This window comes from Paroedura picta, chromosome 9, assembly GCF_049243985.1.
Source record: "Paroedura picta isolate Pp20150507F chromosome 9, Ppicta_v3.0, whole genome shotgun sequence".
Taxonomy (NCBI): domain Eukaryota; kingdom Metazoa; phylum Chordata; class Lepidosauria; order Squamata; family Gekkonidae; genus Paroedura; species Paroedura picta.
This window is the reverse complement of record NC_135377.1, coordinates 79,053,307-79,066,252: the sequence shown is the minus strand read 5'-3', so window position 1 is coordinate 79,066,252 and position 12,946 is coordinate 79,053,307. Positions and strand designations below refer to the sequence as shown.

Genomic DNA, 12,946 nt, shown 5'->3' with positions numbered 1-12,946 from the left:
ATGTTGGATAGCCTTAAGGTAATTGTTGTTCATGGAAATGTGGAGGACTGCAGTTTGATTATCCCTTCTACTCTGAGCTGCTTAAAATCATCATTTTATCCTCTCCACATAACAGACACCCTGTGAGAGAGGTCTGAGAGAACTGGAATGGCCAACAGTTACCCAGCAGGCCTCAGTTTGTCCCTAAGTAGATTAAAGTCACAGTTTCTTCCTCTCCCCATAACAGGCAACCTATGGGAGTGGTCTGGAAGAACTTAAGTGGCCCACAGTCATTTAGCCGACCTCGATTTGTCCCTAAGTAGTTTAAAATCAACTTTCATATTTCTCCCCATAAAAAGGCAGCTGTCAGAGAAGTGGGGCTCAGAGGTCCATGAGAACTGCAATGGTCCATAGTTACCCAGCAGGCCTCAGTTGTCTGTATGGTTGGGTTAGTCAAACTGTGGCCTTTGAGATGTCTGTGGGCTATATGTCCCATGAGCCTCTGCTAGCAAATGCTGGTAGGGGCTTATGGGAATTGTAGTACATGGAAATGTAGAGGAGTGCAATTTGATTATCCCTTCTAGTCTAAGCACCTTCAAATCACCTTTTTTCTCCATATAACAGATACCCTGTGAGCGAGAACTGGAATGGTCCACGATCACCAAGTTGGCCTCAGTTGTCTCTAAGGTTGAATTAGTCAAACTGTGGCCTTTGAGATGTCGGTGGACTGTAACTCCCATGAGCCTCTGCTAGCAAATGCTGGTAGGGGCTTATGGGAATTGTAGTACATGGAAATGTAGAGGAGTGCAATTTGATTATCCCTTCTAGTCTAAGCAGCTTCAAATCATCATTTTCTCCACATAACCGACACCCTATGAGAGAGGTCTGAGAGAACTGGAACGGCCCACAGTTACCCAGCAGGCCTCAGTTTGTCCCTAAGTAGATTAAAGTCACATTTTCTTCCTCTCCCCATAACAGGCAACCTATTGGAGATGTCTGGGAGAACTTAAGTGGCCCACAGTCATTCAGCAGACCTCGATTTGTCGCTAAGTAGTTTAAAATCAACTTTCATATTTCTCCCCATAAAAAGGCAGCTGTCAGAGAAGTGGGGCTCAGAGGTCCATGAGAACTGCAATGGTCCATAGTTACCCAGCAGGCCTCAGTTGTCTGTATGGTTGGGTTAGTCAAACTGTGGCCTTTGAGATGTCTGTGGGCTATATGTCCCATGAGCCTCTGCTAGCAAATCCTGGCAGGGGCTTATGGGAATTGTAGGCCATGGAAATGTGGAGGAGTGCAGTTTGATTATCCCTTCTTGTCTAAGCAGCTTCAAATAATCATTTTCTCCACATAACCGACACCCTATGGGAGAGGTCTGAGAGAACTGGAACGGCCAACAGTTACCCAGCAGGCCTCAGTTGGTCCCTAAGTAGATTAAAGTCACATTTTCTTCCTCTCCCCATAACAGGCAACCTATGGGAGAGGTCTAGGAGAACATAAGTGTCCCACAGTCATTCAGCAGACCTCCATTTGTCCCTAAGCAGTTTAAAATCCACTTTCATGTTTCTCCCCATAATAAGGCAGCTGTCAGAGAAGTGGGGCTCAGAGGTCCATGAGAACTGCAATGGTCCATAGTTACCCAGAAGGCCTCAGTAGTCTGTATGGTTAGGTTAGTCAAACTGTGGCCTTTGAGATGTCTGTGGGCTATATGTCCCATGAGCCTCTGCTAGCAAATGTTGGATAGCCTTAAGGTAATTGTTGTTCATGGAAATGTGGAGGACTGCAGTTTGATTATCCCTTCTACTCTGAGCTGCTTAAAATCATCATTTTATCCTCTCCACATAACAGACACCCTGTGAGAGAGGTCTGAGAGAACTGGAATGGCCAACAGTTACCCAGCAGGCCTCAGTTTGTCCCTAAGTAGATTAAAGTCACAGTTTCTTCCTCTCCCCATAACAGGCAACCTATGGGAGTGGTCTGGAAGAACTTAAGTGGCCCACAGTCATTTAGCCGACCTCGATTTGTCCCTAAGTAGTTTAAAATCAACTTTCATATTTCTCCCCATAAAAAGGCAGCTGTCAGAGAAGTGGGGCTCAGAGGTCCATGAGAACTGCAATGGTCCATAGTTACCCAGCAGGCCTCAGTTGTCTGTATGGTTGGGTTAGTCAAACTGTAGCCTTTGAGATGTCTGTGGGTTATATGTCCCATGAGCCTCTGCTAGCAAATGTTGGATAGCCTTAAGGTAATTGTTGTTCATGGAAATGTGGAGGACTGCAGTTTGATTATCCCTTCTACTCTGAGCTGCTTAAAATCATCATTTTATCCTCTCCACATAACAGACACCCTGTGAGAGAGGTCTGAGAGAACTGGAATGGCCAACAGTTACCCAGCAGGCCTCAGTTTGTCCCTAAGTAGATTAAAGTCACATTTTCTTCCTCTCCCCATAACAGGCAACCTATGGGAGTGGTCTGGAAGAACTTAAGTGGCCCACAGTCATTTAGCCGACCTCGATTTGTCCCTAAGTAGTTTAAAATCAACTTTCATATTTCTCCCCATAAAAAGGCAGCTGTCAGAGAAGTGGGGCTCAGAGGTCCATGAGAACTGCAATGGTCCATAGTTACCCAGCAGGCCTCAGTTGTCTGTATGGTTGGGTTAGTCAAACTGTGGCCTTTGAGATGTCTGTGGACTGTAAGTCCCATGAGTGTCTGCTAGCAAATGCTGGCAGGGGCTTATGGGAATTGTAGTCCATGGAAATGTAGAGGAGTGCAATTTGATTATCCCTTCTAGTCTAAGCACCTTCAAATCACCTTTTTTCTCCATATAACAGATACCCTGTGAGCGAGAACTGGAATGGTCCACGATCACCAAGTTGGCCTCAGTTGTCTCTAAGGTTGAATTAGTCAAACTGTGGCCTTTGAGATGTCGGTGGACTGTAACTCCCATGAGTGTCTGCTAGCAAATGCTGGCAGGGGCTTATGGGAATTGTAGTCCATGGAAATGTAGAGGAGTGCAATTTGATTATCCCTTCTAGTCTAAGCAGCTTCAAATCATCATTTTCTCCACATAACAGACACCCTGTGAGAGAGGTCTGAGAGAACTGGAACGGCCCACAGTTACCCAGCAGGCCTCAGTTTGTCCCTAAGTAGATTAAAGTCACATTTTCTTCCTCTCCCCATAACAGGCAACCTATTGGAGATGTCTGGGAGAACTTAAGTGGCCCACAGTCATTCAGCAGACCTCGATTTGTCGCTAAGTAGTTTAAAATCAACTTTCATATTTCTCCCCATAAAAAGGCAGCTGTCAGAGAAGTGGGGCTCAGAGGTCCATGAGAACTGCAATGGTCCATAGTTACCCAGCAGGCCTCAGTTGTCTGTATGGTTGGGTTAGTCAAACTGTGGCCTTTGAGATGTCTGTGGGCTATATGTCCCATGAGCCTCTGCTAGCAAATCCTGGCAGGGGCTTATGGGAATTGTAGGCCATGGAAATGTGGAGGAGTGCAGTTTGATTATCCCTTCTTGTCTAAGCAGCTTCAAATAATCATTTTCTCCACATAACCGACACCCTATGGGAGAGGTCTGAGAGAACTGGAACGGCCAACAGTTACCCAGCAGGCCTCAGTTGGTCCCTAAGTAGATTAAAGTCACAGTTTCTTCCTCTCCCCATAACAGGCAACCTATGGGAGAGGTCTGGGAGAACTTAAGTGGCCCACAGTCATTCAGCAGACCTCGATTTGTCCCTAAGTAGTTTAAAATCAACTTTCATATTTCTCCCCATAAAAAGGCAGCTGTCAGAGAAGTGGGGCTCAGAGGTCCATGAGAACTGCAATGGTCCATAGTTACCCAGCAGGCCTCAGTTGTCTGTATGGTTGGGTTAGTCAAACTGTGGCCTTTGAGATGTCTGTGGGCTATATGTCCCATGAGCCTCTGCTAGCAAATGCTGGTAGGGGCTTATGGGAATTGTAGTACATGGAAATGTAGAGGAGTGCAATTTGATTATCCCTTCTAGTCTAAGCACCTTCAAATCACCTTTTTTCTCCATATAACAGATACCCTGTGAGCGAGAACTGGAATGGTCCACGATCACCAAGCAGGCCTCAGTTGTCTCTAAGGTTGAATTAGTCAAACTGTGGCCTTTGAGATGTCTGTGGACTGTAAGTCCCATGAGTGTCTGCTAGCAAATGCTGGCAGGGGCTTATGGGAATTGTAGTCCATGGAAATGTAGAGGAGTGCAATTTGATTATCCCTTCTAGTCTAAGCACCTTCAAATCACCTTTTTTCTCCATATAACAGATACCCTGTGAGCGAGAACTGGAATGGTCCACGATCACCAAGTTGGCCTCAGTTGTCTCTAAGGTTGAATTAGTCAAACTGTGGCCTTTGAGATGTCTGTGGACTGTAAGTCCCATGAGTGTCTGCTAGCAAATGCTGGCAGGGGCTTATGGGAATTGTAGTCCATGGAAATGTAGAGGAGTGCAATTTGATTATCCCTTCTAGTCTAAGCAGCTTCAAATCATCATTTTCTCCACATAACCGACACCCTATGAGAGAGGTCTGAGAGAACTGGAACGGCCCACAGTTACCCAGCAGGCCTCAGTTTGTCCCTAAGTAGATTAAAGTCACATTTTCTTCCTCTCCCCATAACAGGCAACCTATTGGAGATGTCTGGGAGAACTTAAGTGGCCCACAGTCATTCAGCAGACCTCCATTTGTCCCTAAGAAGTTTAAAATCAAGTTTCATATTTCTCCCCATAATAAGGAAGCTCCCAGAGAAGTGGGGCTCAGAGGTCCATGAGAAGTACAATGGTCCATAGTTATTGGGAAGGCCTCAGTTGTCTGTATGGTTAGGTTAGTCAAACTGTGGCCTTTGAGATATCTGTGGGCTATATGTCCCATGAGCCTCTGCTAGCAAATGTTGGATAGCCTTAAGGTAATTGTTGTTCATGGAAATGTGCAGGAGTGCAGTTTGATTATCCCTTCTACTCTGAGCTGCTTAAAATCATCATTTTATCCTCTCCACATAACAGACACCCTGTGAGAGAGGTCTGAGAGAACTGGAATTGCCAACAGTTACCTAGCAGGCCTCAGTTTGTCCCTAAGTAGATTAAAGTCACAGTTTCTTCCTCTCCCCATAACAGGCAACCTATGGGAGAGGTCTGGGAGAACTTAAGTGGCCCACAGTCATTCAGCAGACCTCGATTTGTCCCTAAGTAGTTTAAAATCAACTTTCATATTTCTCCCCATAAAAAGGCAGCTGTCAGAGAAGTGGGGCTCAGAGGTCCATGAGAACTGCAATGGTCCATAGTTACCCAGCAGGCCTCAGTTGTCTGTATGGTTGGGTTAGTCAAACTGTGGCCTTTGAGATGTCTGTGGGCTATATGTCCCATGAGCCTCTGCTAGCAAATCCTGGCAGGGGCTTATGGGAATTGTAGTCCATGGAAATGTGGAGGAGTGCAGTTTAATTATTCCTTCTTGTCTAAACACCTTCAAATAATCTTTTTTGTCCATATAACATACCCTGTGAGCGAGAACTGGAATGGTCCACGATCACCAAGCAGGCCTCAGTTGTCTCTAAGGTTGAATTAGTCAAACTGTGGCCATTGAGATGTCTGTGGACTGTAAGTCCCATGAGTGTCTGCTAGCAAATGCTGGTAGGGGCTTATGGGAATTGTAGTACATGGAAATGTAGAGGAGTGCAATTTGATTATCCCTTCTAGTCTAAGCACCTTCAAATCACCTTTTTTCTCCATATAACAGATACCCTGTGAGCGAGAACTGGAATGGTCCACGATCCCCAAGCAGGCCTCAGTTGTCTCTAAGGTTGAATTAGTCAAACTGTGGCCTTTGAGATGTCGGTGGACTGTAACTCCCATGAGCCTCTGCTAGCAAATGCTGTAGGGGCTTATGGGAATTGTAGTACATGGAAATGTGGAGGAGTGCAATTGGATTATCCCTTCTAGTCTAAGCAGCTTCAAATCATCATTTTCTCCACATAACCGACACCCTATGAGAGAGGTCTGAGAGAACTGGAACGGCCAACAGTTACCCAGCAGGCCTCAGTTTGTCCCTAAGTAGATTAAAGTCACATTTTCTTCCTCTCCCCATAACAGGCAACCTATGGGAGAGGTCTGGAAGAACTTGTGGCCAAAGTCGTCCAGCAGACCTCGATTTGTCCCTAAGTAGTTTAAAATCAACTTTCATATTTCTCCCCATAATAAAGAAGCTCCCAGAGAAGTGGGGCTCAGAGGTCCATGAGAAGTATAATGGTCCATAGTTACCCAGCAGGCCTCAGTTGTCTGTATGGTTGGGTTAGTCAAACTGTGGCCTTTGAGATGTCTGTGGGCTATATGTCCCATGAGCCTCTGCTAGCAAATCCTGGCAGGGGCTTATGGGAATTGTAGGCCATGGAAATGTGGAGGAGTGCAGTTTGATTATCCCTTCTTGTCTAAGCACTTTCAAATCATCTTTTTTCTCCATATAAGAGATACCCTGTGAGTGAGAACTGGAATGGTCCACGATCACCAAGCAGGCCTCAGTTGTCTCTAAGGTTGAATTAGTCAAACTGTGGCCTTTGAGATGTCTGTGGACTGTAAGTCCCATGAGTGTCTGCTAGCAAATGCTGGCAGGGGCTTATGGGAATTGTAGTCCATGGAAATGTAGAGGAGTGCAATTTGATTATCCCTTCTAGTCTAAGCAGCTTCAAATCATCATTTTCTCCACATAACCGACACCCTATGAGAGAGGTCTGAGAGAACTGGAACGGCCCACAGTTACCCAGCAGGCCTCAGTTTGTCCCTAAGTAGATTAAAGTCACATTTTCTTCCTCTCCCCATAACAGGCAACCTATTGGAGATTTCTGGGAGAACTTAAGTGGCCCACAGTCATTCAGCAGTCCTCGATTTGTCCCTAAGTAGTTTAAAATCAACTTTCATATTTCTCCCCATAAAAAGGCAGCTGTCAGAGAAGTGGGGCTCAGAGGTCCATGAGAACTGCAATGGTCCATAGTTACCCAGCAGGCCTCAGTTGTCTGTATGGTTGGGTTAGTCAAACTGTGGCCTTTGAGATGTCTGTGGGCTATATGTCCCATGAGCCTCTGCTAGCAAATCCTGGCAGGGGCTTATGGGAATTGTAGGCCATGGAAATGTGGAGGAGTGCAGTTTGATTATCCCTTCTTGTCTAAGCAGCTTCTAATAATCATTTTCTCCACATAACCGACACCCTATGGGAGAGGTCTGAGAGAACTGGAACGACCAACAGCTACCCAGCAGGCCTCAGTTTGTCCCTAAGTAGATTAAAGTCACATTTTCTTCCTCTCCCCATAACAGGCAACCTATGGGAGAGGTCTAGGAGAACATAAGTGTCCCACAGTCATTCAGCAGACCTCCATTTGTCCCTAAGCAGTTTAAAATCAACTTTCATATTTCTCCCCATAATAAGGAAGCTCCCAGAGAAGTGGGGCTCAGAGGTCCATGAGAAGTACAATGGTCCATAGTTACCCAGAAGGCCTCAGTAGTCTGTATGGTTAGGTTAGTCAAACTGTAGCCTTTGAGATGTCTGTGGGCTATATGTCCCATGAGCCTCTGCTAGCAAATGTTGGATAGCCTTAAGGTAATTGTTGTTCATGGAAATGTGGAGGACTGCAGTTTGATTATCCCTTCTACTCTGAGCTGCTTAAAATCATCATTTTATCCTCTCCACATAACAGACACCCTGTGAGAGAGGTCTGAGAGAACTGGAATGGCCAACAGTTACCCAGCAGGCCTCAGTTTGTCCCTAAGTAGATTAAAGTCACAGTTTCTTCCTCTCCCCATAACAGGCAACCTATGGGAGAGGTCTGGGAGAACTTAAGTGGCCCACAGTCATTCAGCAGACCTCGATTTGTCCCTAAGTAGTTTAAAATCAACTTTCATATTTCTCCCCATAAAAAGGCAGCTGTCAGAGAAGTGGGGCTCAGAGGTCCATGAGAACTGCAATGGTCCATAGTTACCCAGCAGGCCTCAGTTGTCTGTATGGTTGGGTTAGTCAAACTGTGGCCTTTGAGATGTCTGTGGGCTATATGTCCCATGAGCCTCTGCTAGCAAATCCTGGCAGGGGCTTATGGGAATTGTAGTCCATGGAAATGTGGAGGAGTGCAGTTTAATTATTCCTTCTTGTCTAAACACCTTCAAATAATCTTTTTTGTCCATATAACATACCCTGTGAGCGAGAACTGGAATGGTCCACGATCACCAAGCAGGCCTCAGTTGTCTCTAAGGTTGAATTAGTCAAACTGTGGCCATTGAGATGTCTGTGGACTGTAAGTCCCATGAGTGTCTGCTAGCAAATGCTGGTAGGGGCTTATGGGAATTGTAGTACATGGAAATGTAGAGGAGTGCAATTTGATTATCCCTTCTAGTCTAAGCACCTTCAAATCACCTTTTTTCTCCATATAACAGATACCCTGTGAGCGAGAACTGGAATGGTCCACGATCCCCAAGCAGGCCTCAGTTGTCTCTAAGGTTGAATTAGTCAAACTGTGGCCTTTGAGATGTCGGTGGACTGTAACTCCCATGAGCCTCTGCTAGCAAATGCTGTAGGGGCTTATGGGAATTGTAGTACATGGAAATGTGGAGGAGTGCAATTGGATTATCCCTTCTAGTCTAAGCAGCTTCAAATCATCATTTTCTCCACATAACCGACACCCTATGAGAGAGGTCTGAGAGAACTGGAACGGCCAACAGTTACCCAGCAGGCCTCAGTTTGTCCCTAAGTAGATTAAAGTCACATTTTCTTCCTCTCCCCATAACAGGCAACCTATGGGAGAGGTCTGGAAGAACTTGTGGCCAAAGTCGTCCAGCAGACCTCGATTTGTCCCTAAGTAGTTTAAAATCAACTTTCATATTTCTCCCCATAATAAAGAAGCTCCCAGAGAAGTGGGGCTCAGAGGTCCATGAGAAGTATAATGGTCCATAGTTACCCAGCAGGCCTCAGTTGTCTGTATGGTTAGGTTAGTCAAACTGTGGCCTTTGAGATGTCTGTGGGCTATATGTCCCATGAGCCTCTGCTAGCAAATCCTGGCAGGGGCTTATGGGAATTGTAGGCCATGGAAATGTGGAGGAGTGCAGTTTGATTATCCCTTCTTGTCTAAGCACTTTCAAATCATCTTTTTTCTCCATATAAGAGATACCCTGTGAGTGAGAACTGGAATGGTCCACGATCACCAAGCAGGCCTCAGTTGTCTCTAAGGTTGAATTAGTCAAACTGTGGCCTTTGAGATGTCTGTGGACTGTAAGTCCCATGAGTGTCTGCTAGCAAATGCTGGTAGGGGCTTATGGGAATTGTAGTCCATGGAAATGTAGAGGAGTGCAATTGGATTATCCCTTCTAGTCTAAGCAGCTTCAAATCATCATTTTCTCCACATAACCGACACCCTATGAGAGAGGTCTGAGAGAACTGGAACGGCCCACAGTTACCCAGCAGGCCTCAGTTTGTCCCTAAGTAGATTAAAGTCACATTTTCTTCCTCTCCCCATAACAGGCAACCTATGGGAGAGGTCTGGGAAAACTTAAGTGGCCCACAGTCATTCAGCAGACCTCGATTTGTCCCTAAGTAGTTTAAAATCAACTTTCATATTTCTCCCCTTAAAAAGGCAGCTGTCAGAGAAGTGGGGCTCAGAGGTCCATGAGAACTGCAATGGTCCATAGTTACCCAGCAGGCCTCAGTTGTCTGTATGGTTGGGTTAGTCAAACTGTGGCCTTTGAGATGTCTGTGGGCTATATGTCCCATGAGCCTCTGCTAGCAAATCCTGGCAGGGGCTTATGGGAATTGTAGGCCATGGAAATGTGGAGGAGTGCAGTTTGATTATCCCTTCTTGTCTAAGCAGCTTCTAATAATCATTTTCTCCACATAACCGACACCCTATGGGAGAGGTCTGAGAGAACTGGAACGGCCAACAGCTACCCAGCAGGCCTCAGTTTGTCCCTAAGTAGATTAAAGTCACATTTTCTTCCTCTCCCCATAACAGGCAACCTATGGGAGAGGTCTAGGAGAACATAAGTGTCCCACAGTCATTCAGCAGACCTCCATTTGTCCCTAAGCAGTTTAAAATCAACTTTCATATTTCTCCCCATAATAAGGAAGCTCCCAGAGAAGTGGGGCTCAGAGGTCCATGAGAAGTACAATGGTCCATAGTTACCCAGAAGGCCTCAGTAGTCTGTATGGTTAGGTTAGTCAAACTGTAGCCTTTGAGATGTCTGTGGGCTATATGTCCCATGAGCCTCTGCTAGCAAATGTTGGATAGCCTTAAGGTAATTGTTGTTCATGGAAATGTGGAGGACTGCAGTTTGATTATCCCTTCTACTCTGAGCTGCTTAAAATCATCATTTTATCCTCTCCACATAACAGACACCCTATGAGAGAGGTCTGAGAGAACTGGAATGGCCAACAGTTACCTAGCAGGCCTCAGTTTGTCCCTAAGTAGATTAAAGTCACATTTTCTTCCTCTCCCCATAACAGGCAACCTATTGGAGATGTCTGGGAGAACTTAAGTGGCCCACAGTCATTCAGCAGACCTCCATTTGTCCCTAAGCAGTTTAAAATCAACTTTCATATTTCTCCCCATAAAAAGGCAGCTGTCAGAGAAGTGGGGCTCAGAGGTCCATGAGAACTGCAATGGTCCATAGTTACCCAGCAGGCCTCAGTTGTCTGTATGGTTGGGTTAGTCAAACTGTGGCCTTTGAGATGTCTGTGGGCTATATGTCCCATGAGCCTCTGCTAGCAAATCCTGGCAGGGGCTTATGGGAATTGTAGTCCATGGAAATGTGGAGGAGTGCAGTTTAATTATCCCTTCTTGTCTAAACACCTTCAAATAATCTTTTTTCTCCATATAACATACCCTGTGAGCGAGAACTGGAATGGTCCACGATCACCAAGCAGGCCTCAGTTGTCTCTAAGGTTGAATTAGTCAAACTGTGGCCATTGAGATGTCTGTGGACTGTAAGTCCCATGAGTGTCTGCTAGCAAATGCTGGTAGGGGCTTATGGGAATTGTAGTACATGGAAATGTAGAGGAGTGCAATTTGATTATCCCTTCTAGTCTAAGCACCTTCAAATCACCTTTTTTCTCCATATAACAGATACCCTGTGAGCGAGAAGTGGAATGGTCCACGATCCCCAAGCAGGCCTCAGTTGTCTCTAAGGTTGAATTAGTCAAACTGTGGCCTTTGAGATGTCGGTGGACTGTAACTCCCATGAGCCTCTGCTAGCAAATGCTGTAGGGGCTTATGGGAATTGTAGTACATGGAAATGTGGAGGAGTGCAATTTGATTATCCCTTCTAGTCTAAGCAGCTTCAAATCATCATTTTCTCCACATAACCGACACCCTATGAGAGAGGTCTGAGAGAACTGGAACGGCCAACAGTTACCCAGCAGGCCTCAGTTTGTCCCTAAGTAGATTAAAGTCACATTTTCTTCCTCTCCCCATAACAGGCAACCTATGGGAGAGGTCTGGAAGAACTTGTGGCCAAAGTCGTCCAGCAGACCTCGATTTGTCCCTAAGTAGTTTAAAATCAACTTTCATATTTCTCCCCATAAAAAGGCAGCTGTCAGAGAAGTGGGGCTCAGAGGTCCATGAGAACTGCAATGGTCCATAGTTACCCAGCAGGCCTCAGTTGTCTGTATGGTTGGGTTAGTCAAACTGTGGCCTTTGAGATGTCTGTGGGCTATATGTCCCATGAGCCTCTGCTAGCAAATCCTGGCAGGGGCTTATGGGAATTGTAGGCCATGGAAATGTGGAGGAGTGCAGTTTGATTATCCCTTCTTGTCTAAGCACTTTCAAATCATCTTTTTTCTCCATATAAGAGATACCCTGTGAGTGAGAACTGGAATGGTCCACGATCACCAAGCAGGCCTCAGTTGTCTCTAAGGTTGAATTAGTCAAACTGTGGCCTTTGAGATGTCTGTGGACTGTAAGTCCCATGAGTGTCTGCTAGCAAATGCTGGTAGGGGCTTATGGGAATTGTAGTCCATGGAAATGTAGAGGAGTGCAATTTGATTATCCCTTCTAGTCTAAGCACCTTCAAATCACCTTTTTTCTCCATATAACAGATACCCTGTGAGCGAGAACTGGAATGGTCCACGATCACCAAGTAGGCCTCAGTTGTGTCTAAGGTTGAATTAGTCAAACTGTGGCCTTTGAGATGTCGGTGGACTGTCTCCCATGAGCCTGCTAGCAAATGCTGGTAGGGGCTTATGGGAATTGTAGTACATGGAAATGTAGAGGAGTGCAATTTGATTATCCCTTCTAGTCTAAGCAGCTTCAAATCATCATTTTCTCCACATAACCGACACCCTATGAGAGAGGTCTGAGAGAACTGGAACGGCCCACAGTTACCCAGCAGGCCTCAGTTTGTCCCTAAGTAGATTAAAGTCACATTTTCTTCCTCTCCCCATAACAGGCAACCTATGGGAGAGGTCTGGAAGAACTTGTGGCCACAGTCGTCCAGCAGACCTCAATTTGTCCCTAAGAGGTTTAAAATCAACTTTCATATTTCTCCCCTAAAAAGGCAGCTGTCATAGAAGAGGGGCTCAGAGGTCCATGAGAACTGCAATGGTCCATAGTTACCCAGCAGGCCTCAGTTGTCTGTATGGTTAGGTTAGTCAAACTGTGGCCTTTGAGATGTCTGTGGGCTATATGTCCCATGAGCCTCTGCTAGCAAATGCTGGCAGGGCCTTATGGGAATTGTAGGCCATGGAAATGTGGAGGAGTGCAGTTTGATTATCCCTTCTTGTCTAAGCAGCTTCAAATAATCATTTTCTCCACATAACCGACACCCTATGGGAGAGGTCTGAGAGAACTGGAACGGCCAACAGTTACCCAGCAGGCCTCAGTTTGTCCCTAAGTAGATTAAAGTCACATTTTCTTCCTCTCCCCATAACAGGCAACCTATGGGAGAGGTCTGGGAGAACTAAAGTGGCCCACAGTCATTCAGCAGACC

At 45.8% G+C, this 12,946-nt stretch overlaps 1 long non-coding RNA gene across 1 annotated transcript in view; it reads left to right on the top strand.

The window, feature by feature from the left end:
- The first annotated feature begins 2,171 nt into the window (after nucleotides 1-2,171).
- Nucleotides 2,172-12,946, top strand: part of LOC143844291 (uncharacterized) — an 81,754-nt gene continuing 70,979 nt past the window's right edge. The window contains exon 1 of the long non-coding RNA XR_013233928.1: nucleotides 2,172-2,218. This is a non-coding gene — a long non-coding RNA (uncharacterized LOC143844291). The remainder of the gene's footprint in view (nucleotides 2,219-12,946) is intronic.